This window comes from Balaenoptera physalus (genome assembly GCF_965194825.1).
Source record: "Balaenoptera physalus genome assembly, chromosome: 2".
In the NCBI taxonomy this organism is placed as follows: domain Eukaryota; kingdom Metazoa; phylum Chordata; class Mammalia; order Artiodactyla; family Balaenopteridae; genus Balaenoptera; species Balaenoptera physalus.
Window position 1 is genome coordinate 111,607,048 of NC_138883.1, and position 25,868 is coordinate 111,632,915.

At 48.9% G+C, this 25,868-nt stretch overlaps 1 pseudogene across 1 annotated transcript in view; it reads left to right on the top strand.

The window, feature by feature from the left end:
- LOC309653675 (golgin subfamily A member 7-like) overlaps positions 1-9,861 on the top strand; it is a 48,723-nt pseudogene extending 38,862 nt beyond the window's left edge. Inside the window, exons 5-6 of the transcript XR_014268847.1 lie at positions 1,418-1,500; positions 7,987-9,861. The product of XR_014268847.1 is annotated as a golgin subfamily A member 7-like (transcript). The remainder of the gene's footprint in view (positions 1-1,417; positions 1,501-7,986) is intronic.
- The last annotated feature ends 16,007 nt before the right edge of the window (positions 9,862-25,868 follow it).

Below are 25,868 nucleotides of genomic sequence, written 5' to 3' on the forward strand. Positions count from 1 at the left end.
TTTACTTAATATTTTTCTTTAAATATTTACACCTCTACTTAACCGGATCTATTTGAAAAGAAACTTTCTATCACTTTGTTGAAAGTTAAAAACCATTACAATGACCCATTATTTATGGTAAGTATTCTATTTGAAGGCAAGTATAAAAATAATTGTTACTAAATTCCAGCTAGACCCTCCTACCTGCTGGAGGCTCTGGACCTGAGGGCTGCTCTTTCTTTATTTAAAAGGGCAGTTAGGGACTTCCCTGGTGGTCCAGTGGTTAAGAATACATCGTGCAACGCAGGGGACACCGGATCCATCCCTGGTTGGGGAACTAAGATCCCACATGCCATGGGGCAGCTAGAGAGCCCACGTGCCGCAACGAAAGATCCCGAGTGCCGCAACTAAGACCCAACACAGCCAAAAATAAATAAATAAATAAATTTTAAAGAAGAATTCTTAAAAAAAAAAAGGGCAATTAGCAGAAGGATTTGAGAGGTGTTAAGGACTGACTTGCACCACGCCCAGGCTTTCACTTGTATCTGATCATAAGGATCGAAAGATAAATGAAAAGGAACTTTAGATAATGCCATTTAATGCCAAGTCTGCGTCTGCCCCTCTCACTTATGTCCCAGGCCACCAGCATTTACCCCCAACTCATGAAAAAGCAGAGGGCTCGTTTCTGACTCCTCTCAGAAAGACCTGCAACTCACTAGCTGTGCAAGCCCAGATGGGTGACTTAGCCTCTCTGAGCCATAGTTTCTTCACTAGCAAAGAATGAAAACACAGCTGATTCTCATTATTCGTGGTAGTCATGGTCTGTCAAGTAGTTGGGAACACTGAATACCGAGCCATTATTCCTAGGGAAAATACAGGATTAGGTTTCTTTGAGCCTCTGGTCACATTTTTTCAATTGATCAATACCTAACCTTGTTTTATGTGTATTTCTGTTCAGATACCTTATTTAATATATATTGTTGAAAATGAACATACCTGTTTTCTCTGTAAGGCACATCACAGCCTTCATTCCGTTAGGAATACTAGAAAGCACTCAGCACTATGCTTGGGGCCATTTAAAATAGCAGATTGGGACTTCTCTGGCGGTCTAGTGGTTAAGACACGCTTCCACTTCAGGGGGCATGGGTTGGATCCCTGGCGGGAGAACCAAGATCCCTCATGCCACACCATGCGGCCAAAAAAAAAAAAAAAAAAGAAATCACCAACAAAAAGCACAAAATTGTGAAGAGCTCAGCAGTAAACGGACCACGGAAAGGACACGTTAACAGTGCGAGCTGAAACAGGAAGGCGGAGCATCGATCGGCTTGCTGGACTTCAGCTGGGAACGTGCACGGGGGGCCACTCTGCGCATGTCCGCCAGCGACCCTGAAGGCACAGTGAGTATTGATTGGGAGTTAAAACACATTTCATTGAGCAGGCGCGTTGGCAAATCCGGGATCCGTGAACAATGAAGATGGAGGGCAGCACCAACTTCCCTGGATCATCTCGAGTGTTAACAAGGTAATAGAGGCCTTCAGCAGCTTCCCCATGGTGGGTCTTCAACCCAGGGAGTCTTATAGCTTGTTGTTTGCTGCTAGCTGGTTCTGTGGCTTTAGTGCGTCAGACTCAGGGCTGGGAGGTACCTGCTTTCAAAACGGGGGTGCTCTGAGGCCAAGTGACAGGATGTCCGGGGAAGCCCAGCACCGAGCTGGCACTCAGAGGCTTTGTTGGACCAGACTTGAATTTTCTGCAGCTCCTTTAGTTCAGCCTGAGCAGCCCATGGGTATGCCTGCTCCTGGGCCAGGGATGGTGGAGGATACCCAGGGTAAGTGCTGTGGGCTGGACCCTGAGAGCAAGGGCCTCCTTAAATTTTGCGCTCTGGACATCTCTCCCCTCAAACTGGTGCCGGCCCTGGCAGCTACCTGGACGGGTTTTCTAGGAAGGCTGGTTGAGGCCAGGTGGTGGAGGGAAGCAGGGTATAGGTGCATTTTATGTTTAGGGTAGTAGGGAGCCATGGAGGTTTGCGGAGCAGGCCTGTGGTCGGGATGAAGCCGGTATTCTGAAGGCAGCTTTGAGGAGGGGGGCTGCAAACAAGGCTGGGGGCAGCCTGCCTGGTGGGTGGGACAGACTGAGAGAAGGCAGCTGCTGAGGTCTCCTGGGTCTTTCGAAGCCTCATATTTCTCCCTGTGTGGTGGCTCCCGGGAGCCCCCTGATGAGGATAGGAGCAGTGGGCACTGCGGGCACTGCTCCTCTCCCTGGGGCTTCATCTGCCAAAGCCACCAAGCGTGCAGGCCTCCCCAGTGCTTGACAACCAGTCCTGTTCGCTGAATTTTGCATTAAGAAAACTGGTCACCAACGAGCAGCAGCTGGGGAAAGTTTCACCAGCACTGCTTGGGATGTGAACCAGGCAGACCCAGAAGCGTGGGGGTGACTCCCTCCAAAGTCTCCCACTGCAGGCGTACACTGGCCTGCACACATGCGTTTGTGCATAGCACCCCCGAGGGCCCATATGTAAGTGCACACCTATCAACACTGTCAGACTGATTCATAATGTATAACACACACAAGAACGCCGTGTGCCACACCCACAGGCTGACAGGACACAGCATAACTCAGGGCTTCAGAGTCAGATCTGCAATTTACTAGGGAGTTATTAATCTTCCCAAGCCTCAGTTTTCTCATCTGTAAAACGGGGATAATAATAGAACCTCCCTCAGATGTCTGCTGCAAGGGTCGAATGAGATTGTCCATGTACAGTGCTAAGCATGGCGGCCTCCCAAATGATAAGCACGCCATCAGTAGTAGCTGTTAGCATTTCTGTTATGATGGTGAGGACGTACACCACACAGACCAGCACCACGGACATCCTCCTCCTCAAACTCCTTAATCTCTGCCTCCTACCGTTTTATAACCTCTGCGTGGGGAAGGGCTTAACGGGAGGGCCTGTGGTTCTCTAAGCAGCTTTTGACCACTTACTTTTTTTTTTTTTTTAATGCTATTCTTGTCTGCTTACATTCTTTTTATGTATGTATGTATGTATGTATGGCTTTGTTGGGTCTTCGTTTCTGTGCGAGGGCTTTCTCTAGTTGTGGCAAGCGGGGGCCACTCTTCATCGCGGTGCGCGGGCCTCTCACTATCACGGCCTCTCTTGTTGCGGAGCACAGGCTCCAGATGCGCAGGCTCAGTAGTTGTGGCTCACGGGCCGAGTTGCTCCGCGGCATGTGGGATCCTCCCAGACCAGGGCTCGAACCCACGTCCCCTGCATTGGCAGGCAGACTCCCAACCACTGCGCCACCAGGGAAGCCCCGACCACTTACTTTTAAACTGAGCACAGTGGACTGTTGGTTTCTCACTTTGGAAATGGTAGATCTATCCTGTTAGGGGGGTGAACATAAACTTCCGTTATAAAATCCTGCAGAGAGAGGGGAAAGAAGCAGGGCTGAGAGATGAAGGGGAAGACCAGAGGGGGACCCGTTTCTGGTTTCAACCTCCCTGAGGCCAGCTGCCGCTCCTTGGGCCCCTCCTAAACCACATTCATGGCCTTCCAGCAAATTCCCCTTTCTCATTAAGTAGCTTTAGTTGGATTCTGTTATGTGCAGCCAAAACCAGGCCAAGGCTGGGTGAGCGAGATGTGGCTCCTCCCTTCCCAGAGCTCAGCCCAGTGCAGAGATAGGAGGCGAACAGGAAACGACCACCCTTCGGAAAGTGCTGGGACGGGGGAGGGACTCGGAGCCACGCTTGCCAGTGGGGAAGGGGTTTCTCCACGGAAATGTCCTCTGAGGTGAGGAAGGGGGGAGGAGAGGGCAGCCACAGCAGGGGGCACAGCTCATCAGACACCCGGAAGGGAGCCTGGCAACGGTTTAAACAGAACATCCGTATCTGTGTCTTTATCCAGATCACAAACATTAACAATCCCTGCGGCTTCACCGCCCCCAGTACCTCTCGCCTCCTGTGGTCGTGGTGGAAACAGTGTTATTCTCCCATTTCTAGGGGCAGAGCTCCAGATTCAGACAGCCCTACCTTTTCTTCCAGTAGATTCCTGCAGATACTCAGAACCTAGAACCCCAGGCTGGGGTGGTGCTGCAGCAGCCGTCTGAGGCTGTGGAGAGAAGGGGAGGACGAGGTGCCTGTGTCCTCGGCAGAGGCAATGGGGACAAGGGGACCCAGTTCAGGAGGCAACAGAAGGCCTCCTGAGCCGGGGTGGGGGGGGTGGCGAGGGGAGTGGCAGGGCTGAGGGGAGGATTGGAGGCTGGCAGAAGGAGCTGGGACTGCAGGGCACGTTAGGGAGGCTCTGGGGAAGCCTTTCTGGGCACTGAGGGCCTCTGGTCAGAGGCAGCGCAAGGAAGGGCCTGGGGGAGATTTGATGGCCTACTGCATATCCCCAGTGACACACCCCAAGTTGGCGCACCTGAACCTAATTGAAAAATATTTATGTCTACATCTTGGAGACAGAGAGAGGGAGAAGGCGAGTAATTACTTCGTGCACCAGGTGCCTAGCGTCATCTCATTTCATTGTTTCAGCCGTCCTGTGAGGCAAGTACTCTTATTCTCAGTTTTCAGATGAAGGAACCAAGACTCAGAGAGGTGATGCTACATGCCAAGGTCACACAAGTGGCCACAGCGCTGCCACGTCGTTGCCGAGCAAGGGCTCGTGTGTCTGAGGTGCAGAGAGCCAAACTCTGACAGCAGGGTTTGCAGCAAAGTGAGGGTTTATTTGCAGGGAGCCAAGCTAGGAGAATGGGCAGCTCATGCTCCAACGACCCGATCTCCCCCATGGCTTTCAGGCAAGGGTTTTTAAAGACAGTGTGAGGGGAGAGGGTCGTAGGAAGCATGATCAGCTCGTGGACCTTCTTCTGATTGGTTGATGGTGAGGTAACAGGGTGTTTTAGGAATCAAAATCTGGTTCCAACCAGTCTGGGGTCTAGTGCTTGTGGTCAGCATGTAGTCCCATCCTCCCTCCACCTGGGTGGGAGTCTTAGTTTCTATAGAACAACTCAAAGATATGCATCAGATTGTTATCTGTATGCCCTGAGGAGGCATTAGGAGGCCTGTGACCCTGTTGTCCTAATAGTTAACTGCTTGAGTCTGCTCTTTGGAACTCAGGGAAGCCGAGGAGACTAAAGCCTTTTTCTACAAACAAGAAACGGGGGATGTGGAGGGGTTTTTGTACCCTGGAGGGCCCCGAAGGGTCCTGCTTAGTTTCAATCCCCCCTTTTCTTTGATACTCCTCAATCCTGAGGGGAACAGGGGCGGGACAAGAAAGGGAATAAAGTTTTGGATGGAGAGGTTAATCATAAAATCAGTAGGGGAACTGGGTTTCAAAGTTATGGTAAAACCACTGCAGTCCTGCCCTCATCTCGTCAGCAGACCTGCTGAAACGCAGCCTGTGCTGCAGAGAGGAGCATGCGCCCTGAGCAGCCAGGAGAAGCCTGTTAAATACTCACATGCCTTCCTCACGAGCTCATCACCCAGGCAACAGCCCCATAGTATTATTATTATTTATTTATTTTAATTTTAATTTTATTTTTGGCCACGTTGGGTCTTTGTTGCTGCGCGCGGGCTTTCTCGTGTTGCGGTGAGCGGGGGCTGCTCTTCATTGCGGTGCGCGGGCGTCTCATTGCGGTGGCTTCTCTTGTTGCGGAGCACGGGCTCTAGGCACGCGGGCTTCAGTAGTTGTGGCTCGTGGGCTCAACAGTTGTGGCTCGCAGGCTCTAGAGCGCAGGCTCAGTAGTTGTGGCGCACGGGCTTAGTTGTTCAGTGGTATGTGGGATCTTCCCGGACCAGGGCTGGAACCCGTGTGCCCTGCGTTGGCAGGTGGATTCTTAACCACTGCGCCACCAGGGAAGGCCCCCCCATAGTATTACTGTCCTCATGATTCCCCACCTCCTTTCCCAGAACCTATTTACTCTTTGTTTATACATACTTCTAATAATCGGTGTGGTGGAAAGAGCACAGATCAGTCACAAGTCCTGAGGCAAGTCTGTTAGCATCTCTCTGTGTCTCTTCCCCCATCTGGAAAATTGAGATAAGAATAAGTGCCTCGGGACTGAGGTTTTCCTTCAGGTCAGAGGATCGTAAGGTCATGGTGTTCTTCATAGACCACTATGACATTCAAACATACATAATTCCATAATACAAAAGCACATTGATGGAAGAAAATATAACTATGTATCATGTCTGTAGGATAGTGTATTTTTTTTTTTAAGTATACATTGAACCTAAAATCAAGAAAATACCTCTCTTTAAATTAATTTTTTTTTTCTCTGTACACTGGGAAAGTCTCACTATATGATGTTTTAGGCAGGACACCCGGGTCCAGCTCATCCCACAAGTGCCAGTTTGAGAACCCCTGGGCTGGAGGTGGGAGAGTAGTCCCTGCCTGACCAATCACCTTGCTGTGTGACTTTGGACAAGTCACTCACCTGTCCTGGGCTTTTGTTTCTCCTGGATGCAGCAAGGGGGTGAGGGTGGCCTAGAGATCATCCGAGGTCCTTTTCAGTTCCAGCCTTCAAGGATGGAATCTGTTCCTGCATCTCAGTGTCACATTCAAGATCCCATGGACCAGGGGCAGCTGTGAATCCATCTTTTCCTCTAGTTCCCCATCTGTGCATCTATTCCTGCCCTATGGGAAACCATACATGGGAGTCTTGGGCCAAGGAAAGGCTGTTCCTTCCCCTCCAGGAGACCCCTAAACAATGTCTGAGGGGATCCAGGCTATTAAAGTAATTTACATAGTAATTAACAAGGTTCCATTAGTGGATTCCTGGAGCCAGAGCACTCTGCTTCCATTTCCCTTTAGGGGTCCACGGTCCTGGGCTGGGACTGAGGTTTGCTGGGGTTTGGCTGGTGGAGCAGTGAGGGGAAGAATTTTCCATGCTCACGTGTCCTAGCCCCACACCCAGGGAAGAGAAGCAGTGACTGTGCTCGGGCCCCAGCTGGCTGGGTAATGAGGTCTGGGGCGAAGGGGCACCTCGTGAACACTTCAGTCCTGAAACCCCAGGAAGAAAGGCAACCATGAGTCTCACAGCCATTTGTCTGTTCTGCAGCCCAGGGCCTAGTGCCTCCAAGAACTCCTCTTTCAAGATGACACAAAATTTCTCATGTCCTTCTGGGCCTCCTGACGACAAATTGTATGTGTGGCCACAGTAAGGTGCCAAGCTTCCCTGTTATCACCCCTTTGAGCCTCTCAGCAACCCTGTGAGGCAGATGTTAACTCTTCCATTGTGGGGTTGAAGAAACCTATGCCCAGAGAGGTGAGGTAACTTGTCCAGAGTCACACAGCCTGAAATAGCAGAGTGGAACTAGAACCTGGGTCCTCCGACACAATCCGGCTCTTGCCACTTGGCCAGTGGTTTCTAAACAGCTCTGTGGAGCCCTAGGGGACTCTCAGAGTGGTTTGCCTCAGGATAAGGGATCGTCGAGAGGACTGGCAACTCCACCCGTGTGTCCCCCACTTCAACCAGGGCAGTTATTTACATGTTAGACGTCTAGGTGGGATTTTGTTTGGCTTCCACAGTTAGAAAAGCTTTTAAAATCACTGCACTTTTAGAAAATTGTCCCAGGAAGGGACCTGTCACAGGGCCACTTCCTTGCTCATCTCTGACAGTGAGTGGAGGCCCGTGGAGCTGTGTAATGTGGCAGAATTGGCCTTCTGAGGCTCTGGTCTGGGGTCCCAGATCCCTGGCCTTGGTCTCCCCATCAGGCTTCCTGCAGGTTAAGCCCGCTACCCGCTGCCTGCCCAGCCCCTCCGGCTCCCTTCTTCTCCCACCAAGCCTGGCTGGCCTGCTGTTCCCCTGCCCCATCAGCAGCCTTCTCACTGCTCTGTAAGAGCTGCTCCTTGGCTCCGTTGTTTCCATGACCAACCAAGGAAAAAGACAACAAAGATGGGGAAAGGACAACGATTCTGGGGTCTCCACAAGTTTTGAATGATTTTCCTACACTTCTTCACTCAGCAAACATTTCTAGAGCTGTAAGAGCCAGCATCTGAGGATAAAAATGTCCCTGAAGGCGGTGCGACAGCCGCTGGAGGGCAGCGGAGGCGGCGCGGCCCGTCCTGTCCTCACCATGAGGCCACAGCAGGCGCCAGTGTCTGGGAAGGTTTTCATTCAGCGAGACTACAGCAGTGGCACCGCTGCCAGTTCCAGACCAAGTTCCCCACGGAGCTGGAGAACCGGATTGACAGGCAACAATTTGAAGAAACAGTTCGAACTCTAAATAACCTTTATGCTGAAGCAGAGAAGCTCGGGGGCCAGTCCTATCTTGAAGGCTGCCTGGCTTGTCTGACAGCGTACACTATCTTCTTGTGCATGGAAACTCGCTACTAGAAGGTTCTGAAGAAAGTCTCCAAATACATTCAAGAGCAGAATGAGAAGATCTATGCTCCCCAAGGCCTCCTCCTGACAGATCCCATCGAGAGAGGACTTCGAGTTATTGAAATTACTATTTATGGAGACAGAGGCATGAGCAGTGGAAGATACACCATAGAATTAAAGGCCCACCTCCAGCTGGGACCCTCATCTGTCCACCAGCCGACCGCAGAGTGTCCCCCACCTCCTCTCCAGAACATCATTCCTTTGTATCTGCTGCCAGATCCACGGTGCCATTCGCTCCAAGGACTGACTTTCTAGAATTCCACACGTGGAGTGACCTCTCGTCGCTCAGCATCCACTTTGTGTCTCCAAATTGTGGAGGACTCTGCAATCTTTTGATTAGTTTTTGAGAAAACGCAATGAAGCATATCACTTTTTTAATTCAAAGCCATTAATAAAATATGCAGTTGGTGAGCCCAACGCAGGTTATTTCTTACCTGCCACCAGTGTCAGTGGTTCTCGTCATTCCTTGGGTTTCAGCAAGTCGTAAACTTGCCAGTGCTCAGTCTTACCCCCCCAAATTCATAAAACGCTTTTCTCCAGGATTTTGGTGAAGGGTGGGCTGTGTCTGGTTTTGCTAATGCATCTCCCAGATTTCAGAGAATTACCAGTTTTGCCATGACTCAAAGCTTAAAGATCAAGTTCTGCCGTTCAGTTTCTCAAACTGAAGCTCATTGGAAAAATAATGTATAATGTTACTTGTTTTATTATAGCAATTCCTGATGAAAGCAGTATTTAATGCAATTTCCAGGTTTTTGTTTTTTGGGGTTTTTTTTTTTGAGAATTCTGTTATTAACTGCATTACCTTGAACATTGGGAAGATGTGGCATGTGTTGCTTGTCCCTTATTAAAATAAGTAAGCACAATAAATTGGATGCTAAACCATCAACCACAAATGTCCCTGCTGTGTCCCTGAATGAGCAAGTGTTAATAAATATTTTAATTATCGTTTTGTTATAAATATAACTTAAGAGAAAAAAATTTGATAGGAATAATACTATATATTGCTAATTTTTAACTATCCCTACTGGCAAACCTTATGATTCCTAGACTTTCCTCATATACGGTATTCAGTGCACAGAAATATTATGATTGGTTCAAGTTCAGCAAGTTAAGTGATTTCCAACTAAAACTCTCAAGTTTGGGTCACTGTTTCTAGTTCTTCTTTTCGGCTGTGTGTTCTTAATATTGGGGCTTCCTGTGCCCTTCATCTTTGGGGTTTGAGAGAACTGTATCTGGGAGAAAGTTAGGACATATACTAGGAGAGAATGAAACGGTTAAAAGTTTTACTTTCAGAGATATTGTAGGTGCTAATACTGGATTTAACCTTTCAGATTTAATTTCTTTTATGGGTCTGTTAGTTATTCAGTAAATCCCATAGCTCTATGTAATATTTTAATTGTATGAAACTTGTTACTTTATAGCCTATAATAGTGTGTCTGTCTGCCTTTTAAACCCGTTGCAATAACTTTGCTGAAATATTAACACATTAGTAAAACTTTTCTTAGACAAACAAACAAAAAAATGTCCCTGAGCCCGAGTCTGGCCCTTGGAGAGCTAATGGGAAGACATAGTAGAGACTCATCACGGTGGTTCCCGGGGGATGACACGCTGGGTGCAGTGCTGGAGGGTGTGCCAGACCCCGTGGAGGGGCAGGAGGAGTGGGTGACTCCTGACGGTGAGAGCGTGGCAGATGTCAGGGAAGGCTAAGCGGAGCTGGAGAAGCCTGAGCCCCTTGGAAGGCGGAGGAGGAGTTGGCCTGGGGTGGGGTCCCCGAAGCACTGTCTAGCTAGAGGGAGCGGCACGTTTGGGGGCTCGAGGCAGGAGAGCAGAGGGCATTTCATGTGGTTTCACCTACGCGTATGAGGCAGAGTGGAGGAGCAGGGCCTGGGGAGATGGGCGGCCGCCAGGTGAAGGTGCCGAGGAAGGGGGCCAAGGCCCCCAGGCCTTCTGCTGCCCACTCCCCTCTGCAGCTCCCTCCACAGGGCCCCTGTCCTCAGGGCATCCCGAGAGGCCACTTAGGCTGTGGGTAGAGGTCAACAGGGGATTCATAACCCAGGGGCACCCCGACATCAGTGCCTGACTGCCCCCGTACCCTGGGCCTTACCTACTGGCCTGCTCCTGGCTGCTCTCCTGAGACCTGGGGAAGAGGTGGGGAAAGTCACAGCTAGTGAGGTAGCAGCTTCTCCTTTTCAGGCCTCAGTCACTCTCTAGGTATAGCAAGGGGGTTGTCACAGATGATGGCTAAAGCCCCTTCTGGCCTGGATTCCTCCTTTACAGACAAGGAAAGTATTTCAGTTTGGCTCCCCCCAGGAAATGGAGCCCGAAACCGGATTTGGGTGCTAGTAGTTTATTTGGGAGGTGATCTCAGGAAGCGCCAGTGGGGATGTGAGAGGGGGAAGGAAAGGAGAGAACACAGGGTGCTTGATGTGCAGAGGACCCTGCAGGCGACCGGGGCTCCGTGTAATGCACACCTTCAGAGTTGTCCTGCTCAAGGGGCGTGCTAACATCCTAGGCTTGTTGTATCAGATATTCAGCATGATGCATGGCACCGAGTAGGTACTCAACAGCAATTTGGACTGCTGAAGAACGTTCAGGAAACCACATCGGCTGGCACGCCAGAGGGAGGGGTGGTCACGGTGGGGAGCCTGCAAGAACCATCATGAGTCAAAGGATCACGTCCCTCCCCCACCCTTCCCACCAACCATGCCCCCCTCCACAGGTCTGAGGTCGGGGTCAGGTTGCCCCCTCCCCCCTGCACTTTCCCGCATCCCTGAAGCTCTGAGTCAGGTTTCCCGCCTCCTGCGATTTCACAGCTCCCCGCCAGCCAAGCTGTTTTGCAGACCCAAGTTGGTAATGACAGATTCTTCTCTCCTGGCCCTCCGCTGGCGAAACCACGGAAAGTATTTGAAACACGCAGCCTGGGAATGTGCAAGCTTCCATTCGCCGGGCTTGGCAGGGGCCAGCGATTTCTCAGCCAGCACTTTTGACTAAGACGTTTACGGCTCAGGTTTCCCAGGAGCTCGTCAGCTCAGTTTTTCAACAGCATTTATACTTTTTTTTTTCCACCCTTCAGAACATTAACCCTAAAGTAGGTTCTGAATCATACAATCCCTGGAAGCATGGCTCTCTCTCTGTTAGAGGCATGGTTTTGGATGGGCCTCCTCAGCCTGGGACGGGGATCTCCTGCCCAGCAGGGCTCCTCGGGCCCAGGCGGCGTGAATCAGAGGATTCTCTGCTGAAAGGGATCCCCAGAGGACTTCCAGATCTTCTGCCTCTAGAGAGATCTGGTTAACCCATTCCAGGCCTCTGCAGCTTTGATTTTAAAATATCCTCTCATAGGGTTGAAGGAAGGGAGAGAGGATGCAAAGACCACAGACTCTGGACCTGGGTACACCTATGTGTCAATTAGGCATCTGCTCCCACTGGGTTTCATCATCTGTAAAATGGCAATAATACTGTAATACCCACCTCCAGGTTATCGTGAGGTTTAAATGGCAGCACAGGAAATCACCTAGTACAATTCCTGCACACAGTAGGTGCCCAGAGTAGTTTCCTCTCTTCCTTATTTCTTGGTCACTGATGCTACAATCTCATCCCAGAGTTGTTTGGTGAATGAATGAAGGTCTTGATACACCTAAACACCCCCTTCTTCTCCTCTCAAGGCAAAACTATGGAACAAGTATTTCCTGAGCATCAGTGCTGTGCAAAGAGCAGAACTAGGCCTTGTGGTGACACCCCGATGCCAAAGTCCCTGTTGTAAAGGAATTTCTGGTCTAGCGAGGGAGCAGGCACCACGGGAAAATGGCAGGTGGATAAAATGTCCACAGGAGAGACAGTCACAATGATTTTGCTCACTTGTTTACATACATTCACTCATTCCTGCAAGAGGCATTTACTGCAGGAGGAGGGCCTGGCCACCCCTTGCCCCTGGTGGTGATTCTGGGGGCTTCTAAAGCAAGCTCTTTCCACTTTACATCCCTGGTTCTGTTTGCTGTGACGTGATACTTGGAAGTGCTTTGGAAATTCAAGGGCTTGCTGTTCCCTCTGCCTAGAACACCCTTCCCAGCTCACCCACCCCTTCTCTGAGAAGCCCTTCCTGACTCTCTGAGGCACATTCAGCTGTCCTGTCTCTGAGCCCCCCAGCACTTTAGTCATAACAGGGGTACTGCCCCCTGTGCACTGTCTTGTGATAGGCTGTTTCCAAGTCTGCCTTTGAGGAGACAGCACACAAGCACCAGGTACTGAAAGGGAAAATGGGGTGCCTAGGTTGGGCTCCCTAAAAGCAGAGCCAGAGATGGAGATTTGGACACACACGGCTTATCTTTTTTACATTCTTAAGAAAAAGCATTTATTATTTGTCATCATCCTTATTTTCATAACTAGAAAAAAGGTTGGCAAATGCTTAAAGGAAGTATGTTGTATGCATCTGTGTGGCTGTAGGAATATGCATTGCCCACAATACACAGCTATTTTTATCTACTTAGGGCAATCACTTCAAATCTTTTTTTTAAATTTTAATTTTATTGGAGTATAGTTGATTTACAATGTTGTTTTAGTTTCAGATGTACAGCAAAGTGATTTGGTTATGCGTATACATATATTCATTCTTTTCTCATATAGGTTATCACAGAATACTGAGTACAGTTCCCTGTGCTGTACAGTAGGTCCTTGTTGGTTATCTGTTTTATATATAGTAGTGTGTTCATCCCAAGCTCCTGATTTATCCCTCCCCACTACGTTTCCCCTTTGGTAACCATAAGTTTGTTTTCTACCTCTGTGACTCTATTTCTGTTTTGTAAGTAGGTTCATTTGTACCATTTTTTTAGATTCCACATATAAGCGATATCATATGATATTTGTCTTTGTCTGACTTCACTCACTATGACAATCTCTAGGTCCATTCGTGTTGCTGCAAATGGCATTATTATTATTATTATTATTTTTTATGGCCAATATTCCATTGTATATATGTACCACATCTTCTTTATCCATTCCTCTGTCGATGGACATTTAGGTTGCTTCCATGTCCTGGCTATTGTAAATAGTGCTGCAGTGAACACTGGGGTACATTTATCTTTTCAAATTATGGTTTTCTCCAGATATATGCCCAGGAGTGGGGTTGCTGCATCATATGGTGGCTCTGTTTTTCGTTTTTTAAGGAACCTTCCTACTGTTCTCCACAGTGGCTGCACCAATTTACATTCCCCCCAACAGTGTAGGAGGGTTCCCTTTTCTCCACACCCTCTCCAGCATTTATTATTTGTAGACTTTTTTTTTTTAAGTTTTTAATTATTTATTTATTTATTTTTATGGCTGTGTTGGGTGTTCGTTTCTGTGCGAGGGCTTTCTCTAGTTGTGGCAAGCGGGGGCCCCTCTTCATCGCGGTGCGCGGGCCTCTCACTATCGCGGCCTCTCTTGTTGCGGAGCACAGGCTCCAGACGCGCAGGCTCAGTAGTTGTGGCTCACGGGCCTAGTTGCTCCGCGGCATGTGGGATCTTCCCAGACCAGGGCTCGAACCCGTGTCCCCTGCATTGGCAGGCAGATTCTCAACCACTGCGCCACCAGGGAAGCCCCCTATTTGTAGACTTTTTGATGATGGCCATTCTGACCGGTGTAAGGTGGTACCTCATTGTAGTTTTGATTTGCATTTCTCTGATAATTAGTGATGTTGAGCATCTTTTCATGTGCTTTTGGGCCACCTGTATGTCTTCTTTGGAGAAACATCTGTTTAGAGCTTCTGCCCATTTTACTGATTGGGTTGTTTGGACCCACACAGCTTATTAAGGGGCAAGTTCTCCAGAGAAATGAGAGAGGGAAGCAGGATGGGGCAGCAAGGATGCGGGTGCAGCTGGAGTCCAGCCTTAGCCTGGTCCATGGGGAGCTCTGGAGCGGGAACTGCACCCCAGAGCATGACCCCCAACCCCTTCAGTCCATGGGGCAAGACTCTGTACCCCTGAGTCACTTAGTCTGACGTCAGAGGGGCAGGCGGAGGTGACCTCCCAGGTGAGGTGGCTCCTCTTCGGCCAAAGGCAATTCTCTGTGGAAGAGGGTGGCTGTCAGCTGTAGCTGCCAACGCTCCTAGCGGGGGTGGGGGGGGGAATGGGGGGGCACCCACAGCATGGTTCTGGGAGGGGGAAGGGAGGGGAGGGTCAGGAAGGAGCATCAAGATCTCCACCACATCTTTTCCAAAATGGTGTACAAGTTGTGTGCATTTGTCCCCCATCCTCGTCGTTTGCTAAAAGGACTCACAGGCAAGGACAGAGGTGCACACCTACGGGTGGGGGCAGGGCCCGTGTCCCTGAGAGCTTTGGGGATGGGGAGGGGCAGCAAGGAGAGGGCGGGTCCTGGCTTGTCACCATTCACCTGACCGAGTGCCCCGCTGTCCTTTATGTACCAGTGGCCCTGACCTTTCCCGCCATACCCAGGCCCACCACGTCTTTCCGTCCTCTGAGTACCCTCCGCACTTGACCACAGACCAAGCAGGCTGTGAGCACTTGCTTTGCTTCCCTAAGGCAAAGCAAATTCTTAAAAGCAAAGCCTTCATCTTATTTTGATTTTCCAAGTGGCTGTCTCAGTGCCTTGGCACTTACTGGGTGGCCAGTAAGTATTATTGAGTAAATAGGCTAACAGAGGCCTTAATTTTCCTATGAGGTCGTGAAAAGGGCCAAGACCCCTTCTGATGGCAGCATTTGCCAAGGGTGCCCTCGTGCTCAGGCAGGGCCTGGGCTGTCCTTGCTCTTCCCACTCCAGCACCCCCAGCCCCAGCCAGGCCTGAAGCCTCCGCATGGCCCTACCCGCGTCCTGGGGGGCAGCCTCAGGCGAGGGTGGCCAGTGGGACATGGCGAGGGCAGGGAGCTCCTGCTGGCCTGGTGCACAGACTCCTTGGCCTTCATTTGTATGAAATGTGACTCCATCACTCAAAGCCTGCGCCTGGCCTTGGTCCGTGCAGGTAATGATGATACAGGCTCATTTATGCAAGATTATCCTTTTATCACATTTCCAGACTCATTTGTGAGGCTCAAGTTTCCCCCCGAGGGCGTCATCAAGCAAGTTAAGTTGTACTATTTCCCTCCTGCAGAGAACTGGCGGGGGCCTCCCTCGTTGACGGATGAGGCCCGCTGCCTTTGCCAAATAGGGTCGGCGTGATGGATCTTTTACTTGTGAATATTATAGCTGGAAATTAGCATGTTTATTGAGGTAGAATGTGTTTGTTTACATTCCACTACCCATGGCATTACCTCTTATGACCTGACTTATTTAGTTGAGGATAAGCACAAATGATCTGCATTTGGGCACCCACAAAATAATTAATGAACTTCCAGATACAGAATTCAGCCTTAAGTAAACACACCAGCGAGGTGAGTGGGGGCAGAGTGGCTGGGAAGAGCTCTGGGGTTTTGGGTGGTGAGCAAGGTGGAGCGTCTGGTACTCGAGGGATGGAGACAGGGCGGGGATGTGGGTTCAGGCGTCCTGTGAGGGGCACAGGACGGGTGCCCAGCCTGGCTGTCGAATGGAGGTGACTTCTGTCAGTGGAAGAGGGAGAGGACAGGCAGAGGACCAGGATTGTGAGCCGTTTTCCCAGGGATTCTCCTGGGCTCCCTCTTGATTGTCTTGATGCAGGAGTGAGAAGGACGGCCCAAGTGTGCAGACTAAGGGTGGGGAGGGACAATGCTTGGGCAAGGATGATGGAGACCCATGTGAGTGACGATGGGTCCCAAGAGGCCAAGTGACCAGCTGGAGTCTGCTCCCCTCCTAACACTTTCACCTTTAACAGCTTTGAAACCTAGCTTCTCTTTCCATCCCCCGGCTTGCCAGTAGGCCGCACAACCTGGGATGCAAACGCTCACTAACCCAACATCCTCTTGTTTTAGAAGAAGAATCTGAGGTTCAGAGAAGTGGAAGGACTTAGTTGCGGTCTTGGAGGCAGAGGGAAAACCGCCACCGCCTCCCTGTGGCTTTAAGCCTGATGCCTGCCTTGTAAGAAGGCGCAGAGAGTGTATCCTCTAGGGTGTTTCTTCAGGGACTCAGGAAAGCTTTGCCCCCTGTGCCTGGCCAGCAGAGGCCTCAAATTTCACCCTTAAAACCAGCTACCTTTGTAGTTTAATCCCCTTTAAAGAGCAGATGCTCCTGGGAAGGGCCTTGTTCTTGGTCCTTGCCTCCCCAGGGTGCCGAAGTGACCTGTGAGAGACCGAGGGAAGCAGGAGAGCTCATGGTTGAGGGTCAAAGCCCACAAACAGCATGACTGAGAGACCCAGGAACAAACTTTTCCCCCTGCATAAATTTTTCCAAGTGAGCAAAGCCATTCTCATTGTCCCCCAGCTCCAAACCCTGAACGTAAAGATGGGAGGGGTGTCCTGTCTGGACGTCAGAAGCAGACAGACCTGGGTTGTAATTCTGGCTCTACCTCTTCCTAGTTCTGTGACCTCTGTGACCTTGAATGAATCATTCGAACCCTGTGGTCTCCATTTCCCCAGCTAGAAAACAGGGAGGGGAGTTTTAACACCCACCTGTCAATGTCACTATAAGATTAAAAGAAGAAAGTATCTACCATGCTTAGCACATGGTAGCACTTGGTAACTGTCCTTGAATTAGTGGTCATTAGTATCATTATTTTCCTTCTCAAACAAGGTGCTGTAACCTACCCTGGCTTTCCCATAAGTGGGAATTGATGGAAGGGATTGAAAGAGAGGGAGAGGGAGACCGAATCCCTCCATAATCCCCATCCCTTTCCCCCTGTTGGGTCCTGATGTGGGTGTGTGGGCCCTTCCCATGGAGCCTGCAGAGTTCCCACATGGTGGAGTGGGACAGAGCCAGGTGCCAGACTGGAGTTTGGTCCATCTGAACCACATATCTCTCGGGGATCAAGGGAAGCGTGATGGTTCCAGATCTCAGTCTCCTCATTGGTGAAATGGGGCCAGCCTCACTGCTAACCTGGGAAGCAGGCAGGTCCACAGCTAATTTGTCTCCGAATCACCAGCACCCAGCAGTGTCAGGCATGCAGGAGGTGTTCAATGGTGGCGAGATGATGGGCAAATAGACTGGACGCTATAGATCAGGTTTCAGAAAACTTTTTCTGTAAAGGGCCAGGTAGTAAATATTTTAAGGTTTGCAAGCCATACAACCTCTGTTGCATCTACGCAACTCTGTCCCTGTAATGCAAAAGCAGCCGTAGACAAGGTGTAAACCAACGAGTGTGTCTGTGGTCCAGTAAGACTTTATTTATAAAATCAGCTGGTGGCTGGATTTGGCCATAGCTCTTGACCTCTGTGTAGTGAGGCCATGGCAGTCTTTGGATTCAGACAGCTAGGCTGAAATCCCAGTACCTCCACTCTTTAGCTGTGTGACCTTAGGCAAGTGACTTACCCTCTCTGAGCCTCCATTTCCTCCTCTGTAAAATGGAGGCCACTGGCCTGTGCTTTTTTGGTATTCCCCTCACCATACCTACTAGGGCTGGGCTCAGAGAAGGAGCTCAGGAAAGACATGCAGATTGGCTAAAAAAATGATCTCTGACAAGAATCACAACTCTTGATGAGTGTACTGCACATTCAACTTACAGAATGGGTACAGTATTGTTATTATTATTATTATGCTCACTTTATAGATGAGAAAACCAAGGTCCAGAGAGACTTAGAGAGTCATTGTCCAAAGGTCACTTTCCAAAGGTCACTGTCTTTGTCTATTTGGGCTGCCATAACAAAATGCCATAGACTGGGTGGCTTATAAACAACAGAAATTCATTTCTCAAAGTTCTAGGGGCTGGAAAGTCAAGATCAAGGTGCTGGCAGATTAGGCGTTTGGTAAGAGCTCACCTCCTCATAGATGGCTGTCTTTTCACTGTAACCTCACATGGCAGAAGAGGCTAGAGAGTTCTCTGGGGCCTCTTTCCTGAGGGCACTAATCCCATTTATGAGAGCTGTGCCCTCATGACCTAATCACCTCCCAAAAGCCCCATCTCCTAATACCAAAACATTGGCCCTTAGGTTTCAACATGTGAATTCTGGGGGGGACACAAACATTCAGTCTAGAGAGTCAAACAATCAGTAAGGAACAGAACAGGGATTCAAACCAGATATTTCAGCAGCAAATCCTTGAATTTTCCACTATACCAGAGCTGTCATAAATAAACCTCTTCCCCAGTCTGTCTCCTCCTACCGTGGACAATCAGCAAATGGACTCCTGTACAGGCACTTGGAAAGTATGTAGACCAGGGGCCTCTCTCTCTGTGAGAAGGGGCTACTGCTTATCTCCTCAGGTTCTGAGACTTACAGGCTAGAAATACGGGGTTCTTGGTTCTGTAGTGAAGATCCTGAGCTGAGGTAGCCGACTGGGGCTGGAGTCAGGGTGAGGGTAATGTGACATTGTCACAGTCTGAGGGATCTCTCCTGGTGCAGAAAGGGAGTGAGCAGGCAGTTTTGACTCACTCAGAGATCAAGCTTTTACAGTTCTGATAGAGAAGGAAACGCTGTATTAGTGAGGAGTAGCATTTGGCATCAAGTAACCAAGACCACCGAAAGCTAAGGCTTAACAAAAACAAAAACAAAACAAAAGATAAGGCTTATTTTTTTCTCATGTGCTGCAAAATCCAGGGAGGTCAGGGCTGGAGCAACAACTCCACAATGGCATCTTCTATCTTTCTGCTCGGCCAGGTGGCTCTGCAAGTGGCTTCCACCCTTAAGGTCACCTCATGGTCACAAGATGGCTGCTGGAGCTCCAACCATCAGGGTCACATTCTAGGTGGAAAGGAGAAGGGTGGAAGGGGTGCTTGCCAGGTGAGTCAGCTCCCTTTTAAAGGAGACTTCCTGGGAACCCCATCCAAGAAGAGAACAACTTTGACTTTCATCTCATTGACCAGAATTGGTCACGGGGCTAGCCCTACCTATAAGGGAAGTTGGGAAATATGGATGTAGTACATTGCTGCCCCAATCAGGACTGTGCTAGCAAAGAAGAAGGGGAGAATGGATATAGGGTGGCTAAACCTCAGTCTCTGCCTCCTTCCCCTAATTTGCCATCTGTGTAAAGACCAGGGAAGGAAGGAAGTTGCCCAAGACCACACAGAAAGCTAGGGGCATGCCTGAGACCAGACCCCAAAGTTTCTGACTCTGAGACAGATGCTTCTTCCACTGTCTCCATTGCTTCACTCTGTAGCCACACCTGTTCACGAATAATAAGGTTATTATAATTTATCAAGCATTAACTATGTGCCAGGTACTATGCTAAAGGCTTTCCAGGCATGTTCCATTCAATCTGCTACCAGTCATTTGAGGTGGGCATTACTATTATTCCCATTTTACAGAGGAAGAAGCTGAGGCTCAGGTAAGTGAGGTGACTGCTCCAGGTCCCAGAGCTCGTAAGGGTTGGAGTGGGCTTGAAACCCAGGTTCTCAGCCCTGGCTGTGAGCAATTCAGTGCATGTGATTGAAATGAACCAGGGACATCCCCAGTAGGCTGTTGAGTCAAGGTGGCTTTCTCAGTGACGCTGTACCATCAGGAACACCCGCAGATGACCCCAGTAGTCAGGCAGCAAGACACGCACCAACCGAGGGGGCTCCTGACTCCCCATCCACCTGGCCAGCCTCTGTCTCTGCAGCTCCTCATTCCAGCCAATTACCCCTAATGGAGTGATATGAAATGTAACTAACTTGGGGAAATATCTGTATACTTTAATTAAATCAGTTCACAATTAGCCATCTGAGTAATGAGGCTAAGGTGTTTTATTTCCCTGTGAGCCAGCGGGCCAGGGAAGCCAAAGGCAGGGGGCTTTTGTGCGAATAGCATGGTCCTAGTGACAAACTCCTTAGGGGTATGGAGGCAGGTGCTGGAAGCCCCAGGAGAGGATTTGGCCCAAATCTACTATGATTAAATAAATACAGCACCTCAGAGAGGAGCTACTAATTTGTGGGACTAAATTTTTAATGGCTACAGCTGGTTTTTCATACTAAAGAAATACCAGGGCCTTTAATCCAAACACCTCTTGGCAAAAGGCTAAAAATTACACATGTGCACTGTGTGACCCCGAAGTCCCCAGATGTGGTAAATGCTTGGCTGAGCAGGTTGGCCACTGTCCAGCAAGAGCTCCCTAAAGACCTCCAGGGGCAGGGTCAGGACCAGGGTAGGGCGGGTGAGGCCTTTGCATTGGGTACAAAATTTAAATGGGTGCCAAAATACTCAGCCATGAAATAATATTTTAATGCAACATATTTTATTTTATTTATTTTATTATTTTTTGTTTGTTTGTTTTGGGGTTTTTTATTGTTATATATAACAATATAAAATAATGCTTGTCACTGTCAAAGAGTAAGGAACAAGATAAAATCATCTGTAATTACACCACACAGAGATAACCGTTGTTTACATTTTCCTTATTAAATACATTTTTTTTTTTTTAAAGAAATTCACGTTCTTTAATTTATTTATTTATTTATGACTGTGTTGAGTCTTCATTTCTGTGCGAGGGCTTTCTCTAGTTGTGGCAAGTGGGGACCACTCTTCATCGCGGTGCACGGGCCTCTCATTATCGCGGCCTCTCTTGTTGCGGAGCACAGGCTCCAGACGTGCAGGCTCAGCAGCTGTGGCTCACGGGCCTAGTTGCTCCGTGGCATGTGGGATCTTCCCAGACCAGGGCTCGAACCCGTGTCCCCTGCATTGGCAGGCAGATTCTCAACCACTGCGCCACCAGGGAAACCCTAAATACATTTTTAATACAGTATTTCAGTTTCATTTTATTATTTTATTTTTATTTTAAAATATTTATTTATTTATTCATTTTTGGCTGCTTTGGGTCTTCGTTGCTGTGTGCGGGCTTTCTCTAGTTGCAGTGAGCAGGGGCTACTCTTCGTTGCACGGGCTTCTCATTGCCGTGGCTTCTCTTGTTGTGGAGCACAGGCTCTAGGTGCACGAGCTTCAGTAGTTGTGGCACGTGGGCTCAGTAGTTGTGGCTCGTGGGCTCTAGAGTGCAGGCTCAGTAGTTGTGGTGCACGGGCTTAGTTGCTCCGCGGCATGTGGGATCTTCCCAGACCAAGGCTCGAACCCGTGTCCCCTGCATTGGCAGGCGGATTCTTAACCACTGGGCCACCAGGGAAGCCCTAAATACATTTAAATAAAACAAAAATAAGATCAAATTATTTACTGTTTAAAATCTACTTTTCATTTAGCTATAAATCTTTAAAAAATCTTTCAAGGAATTATGTAGTCTCATTTCATTTTTCAAAGATACACAATATCACATTGTATTGATTTTTTAAAAAAATAAATTTATTTATTTTATTTATTTATTTTTGGCTGCATTGGGTCTTTGTTGTGGCACATGGGCTTTTCATTGTGGTGGCTTCTCTTGTTGCAGAGCACGGGCTCTAGGCGCACGGGCTTCAGTAGTTGTGGCACATGGGCTCAGTAGTTGTGGCTCAAGGGCTCTAGAGCGCAGGCTCAGTAGTTGTGGCGCATAGGCTTAGTTGCTCCGCGGCATGTGGGATCTTCCCGGACCAGGGCTCGAACCTGTGTCCCCTGCGTTGGCTGGCGGTTTCTTAGCCACTGTGCCACCAGGCAAGTCCCTGTATTGATTTCTTTATCCAATCCTCTGTGTATAATGCAACATATTTTTAAAAAATGAAAATGAATGTAAAAAAATGATAAAATTACAAAATTTAAATAAAGATGGGGTTAGTATCAATGCCATGCCATGCTGAGGCATATCAGAGTCTGGAGCCAAGGGAACAGTCAGTAACACTGATACTGTCTTTATTTAAAAGTTTGAGGTTTTGTTCATTATGGACTTTTTTGCATTGATTTTGATTTTTTAAAATATTACATTAAAATATCATGTATCTTGATTATTGTGGTTTTCAAGGCCTCCTTAAATTGTGTTCCCAGAGGTGAGGGCCTCAGTCTCCTAACCCTAGTCCCAGCCCTGCCAGCTGGGTTGTCCCTCAGAGTTTGTGTCTTATCTGGTAAAATGGCATTCTGTGTGCCACTCCAGGACCCAGCTGGGTTCTTAGGGCCTCTAAGTTGCAGACTTTATGGGTGGCTGAGACAGGGGTGACACTTGGAACCCTAGACCAGTAGAGCAAAGTGCAGCCTCATGATTGCTCCAGCAAGACCCAGAGACAGGAAGCAACTGGCCTGAGGTCACCCAGCAACTTTGTGGTAGAGCTGGAAATCAGTTTCCTGATTCCCTACAGGGCTTTTCTACTCATCAGAGGAGAGAAGAGCCTTTAAGATGACCCAGGGTGAAAGCCATCGTAAGCCACCCTTCACATTGGGAGGTCCTAATAACATGACCCAGGGTGGATGGTGCTGACTGGCTAACCCAGTCCCCACACACAACCCCTTCTCTCTCCCAGTGACTGGTGCAGAGATGGCCACGTGACCCAGTTCTGGCAATTAAGAAACAGAAATCATTGGGTGGGGCTAATGGGGACAGACCCAGCTGATGTCCCTTTGGCCTTTTTTGCCTGTTCCTCTTCCCCCTTCATGTCTTGAACTGGCCCTCTGTGTCTGGAGGTGAACATCTGCCCCGTGACCTTGAGGACAATAGCCAGATGCTAAGGATGGCAGAACAGAAAGAGAAGAGGAGCCTGGGTCCCGAGGCCCCTTTAACCCTCTGTTCCAGCCCTGGGCTGCCTACTGCATCCCTTTTACAGTGAGTTGAAATTAACGCTCTCTGCTCAAGCCACAATTAGCTGGATTTTCTGATGCTCACAGCTTGAATGCAATCCTAGCAACTCTATCACCCATGGTGACAAGAGCAGCTTTTGGTGAAATTCATTTGATATTCACATGGCTCACTCCCTGCTACATTTAGGTCCTTGCTCCCTGTCCCCGCCTCACAGAAACCTTCCCTGACCACCCTAACACAGCAGCTCCCATCACTCTCCGTTCTTTTGCCCTGATATTTTTTATGAGCCTTATCAGTCATTACCTGACATTACATTATGTAATTTTTTGTTTTTTGCCTCCTCCAACTGGAATTAGTTCTGTGCAGGCCAGGCTCTTCTGCCTTGTGTCATGGCTGTATCCCCAGTGCCTAGAACAGTGGTTGGCACGTAGTAGGTCCCCAATCAATATTGTTGAATGAATGGACGGACATACTGCAGACTGTCTTTACCTGTAGTTACAGAGAACACCACGGAGCCAGAGTATTCCAGGGAATCACCACATGTGAGGGACAGTCTGGAGAACCTTTCATGAGACCTGGAGAGGAGACTGGAATTGCCCAGTTCTCTAGCAGCCAGGGCTAGACTCCCGGTCTCCTGAGTCCCCAGTCGGGATCCTGTTCCCGACCGCACTCTGCCCAGACTCAGACGGTCATCCCTGCAGTTGCCCCCCAGTTCCCAGCGGAGTCAGGGAACAGGGTGTGGAACAGACAGTGAGTTGGGGAACCAGAAGAGGCAAGGAGAACCATGGCTGCGTGTGGTCAGGGAGATTTCCTCATGGATAAGGCGAGGCTCTGCCTGTGAAGAAAGGGCAGAGTTTATGGGCAGAGGGGTCTTTGTTATTCATGGAAACCAGTGGGTGCGTGAGAGGTGTTCAGAGGAAATTCATTCATTCTGCACAGTTTTGGGGGAGCCTTTATTATGTGCCAGATTCCTCACATAATCCATTTCTTTTAATCCTCACAACAACCCTATGAAGGAGGCAGTAGTTTTACTTCCATTTGGGAGTTACGGAAAGAGGTACAGAGAAGTTAATTTGCCCAGGCTTACATAGGAAGTGATAGAGTTTAAACCCAGGAGTGGATGTCTCCTTCTACTATAAGATATGCAAATTACTTATCATTGGATTCCTAGGAATGGAGTGTCAACGGATAGGTTTGTGGGTGGGCTTACAAGAAAGGGGGCCCTGGTATCCCTGGGCCCCCATCACAGTTGGGCCCTGACTTCCTCTTTCCTGTGAAAATCCTTCCAGTATTCAAAGAAAGCCTTCTGACCCCTGCAATCATTCATGCATTCATTCTTTCGACAAATATAACCACACCTTCTCGTCTCTCAGGTGCTTTAGTGGATATTGGGGATGAGAAAGTGAAAAGAATGTGGTCCTTTCCCTCAAAGTTGTCCACCAGGGACTAGATCTGTCCCAGTTTCCTTCTGTAGCTCAAGCTAGAAGGTTACTCATAGCAAATGACTGCAGCATCCTGACCATCTTGGTCACTCATCCCAGAGTACTTAGTGGGTCCAGCACCACCACCATCTTTACCACACTTGCACTAATACCACCTAAGCGGGCACTAGTTCCTTTAGCAGCTATATACCATCTTTAGTAAGGAATCAGCTTATGTATTATTGAAACCACAGAGAGGGACTTCCCTGCTAGCACAGTGGTTAAGAATCTGCCTGCCAATGCAGGGGACACGGGTTTGAGCCCTGGTCCGGGAAGATCCCACATGCTGCGGAGCAACTAAGCCTGTGCACCATGGAGCCTGCACTCTATAGCCGGTGAGCCACAACTACTGAGCCCACGTGCCACAACTACTGAAGCCCGCCTGCCTAGAGCCCGTGCTCTGCAACAAGAGAAGCCCCCGCAACGAGAAGCCCGCGCATCACAACAAAGAAGCCCCCGCTCGCCACAACTAGAGAAAAGCCCGTGCGCAGCAATGAAGACCCAACGCAGCCAAAAATAAAGTAATTTAAAAAGAAAAATAAATAAAAATAAAACCACGGAGAATTTCAAGAAGAACCCGCTGTCAAACCAAGTATTTCCCATCCTATGCTTAGCCAATTGACTGAACTTAAATGGAAAACTTTACATTTTTGTCTGTTAAATGTCACCATAATGCATTCAGCCTATTTTTCATAGGCTGTTAAATATTTTTCCAACCTATATTTTGTCACTCAAGTGTTTCTGCCATGCCTGGAAATGTGGAAAGTCTGCTTTTAAGCGTCTTCATTCAAGGCAGTAAAATGTAGAGTAGAACAGAGTTAAGGATGGGCCCTACAACATTTCACCAGAGGACTCCCACTCAATTGTGCCATATTCTTTGTGTGGGGTTGATTAACCAGCTGTGAATCTGTATACGTAAACTCTCGTCTTGCCCCATCTCTCCATTTTGTTCAAAGGCTAACAAGAAAGACAAAATGCGGGAATCAAAATGCATTGTGTGTAAAGCATCCCATCAGAAGGGAAATCAGGTGAGCTTGGCATGGCTTTTCCTAGTGAATCCCCACTAATTCCTAGTGGTCTCCAATTCTGTTTTTCTAACTGCTTGTAAACTAGAGGAATATTATCAGTTGCAAAAGGAAGTTCTATAAAGGGAAGCAACAACTTTGCAGACCAAGGATGACATGATTCCATTGCAGCAGGAGACCCAGCTTCCCCCACGAGCAGCAGGAGGAAGTACAGACATGGTAGATACTAGCAAAGGAAGCTACGTCAGGGCCAGTGTGCCAAGAACAAAACCACAAGAGGTTTTCCACAAGAGCACGATTTAAAAACCGAAGCTGCAAAAGATAGTAGAAACAGAATGAGCTGGAACATTTGCTCTCATCTCGGGATTCAGCCCATCCAGGACTGCTAGGACCGAAGTGTG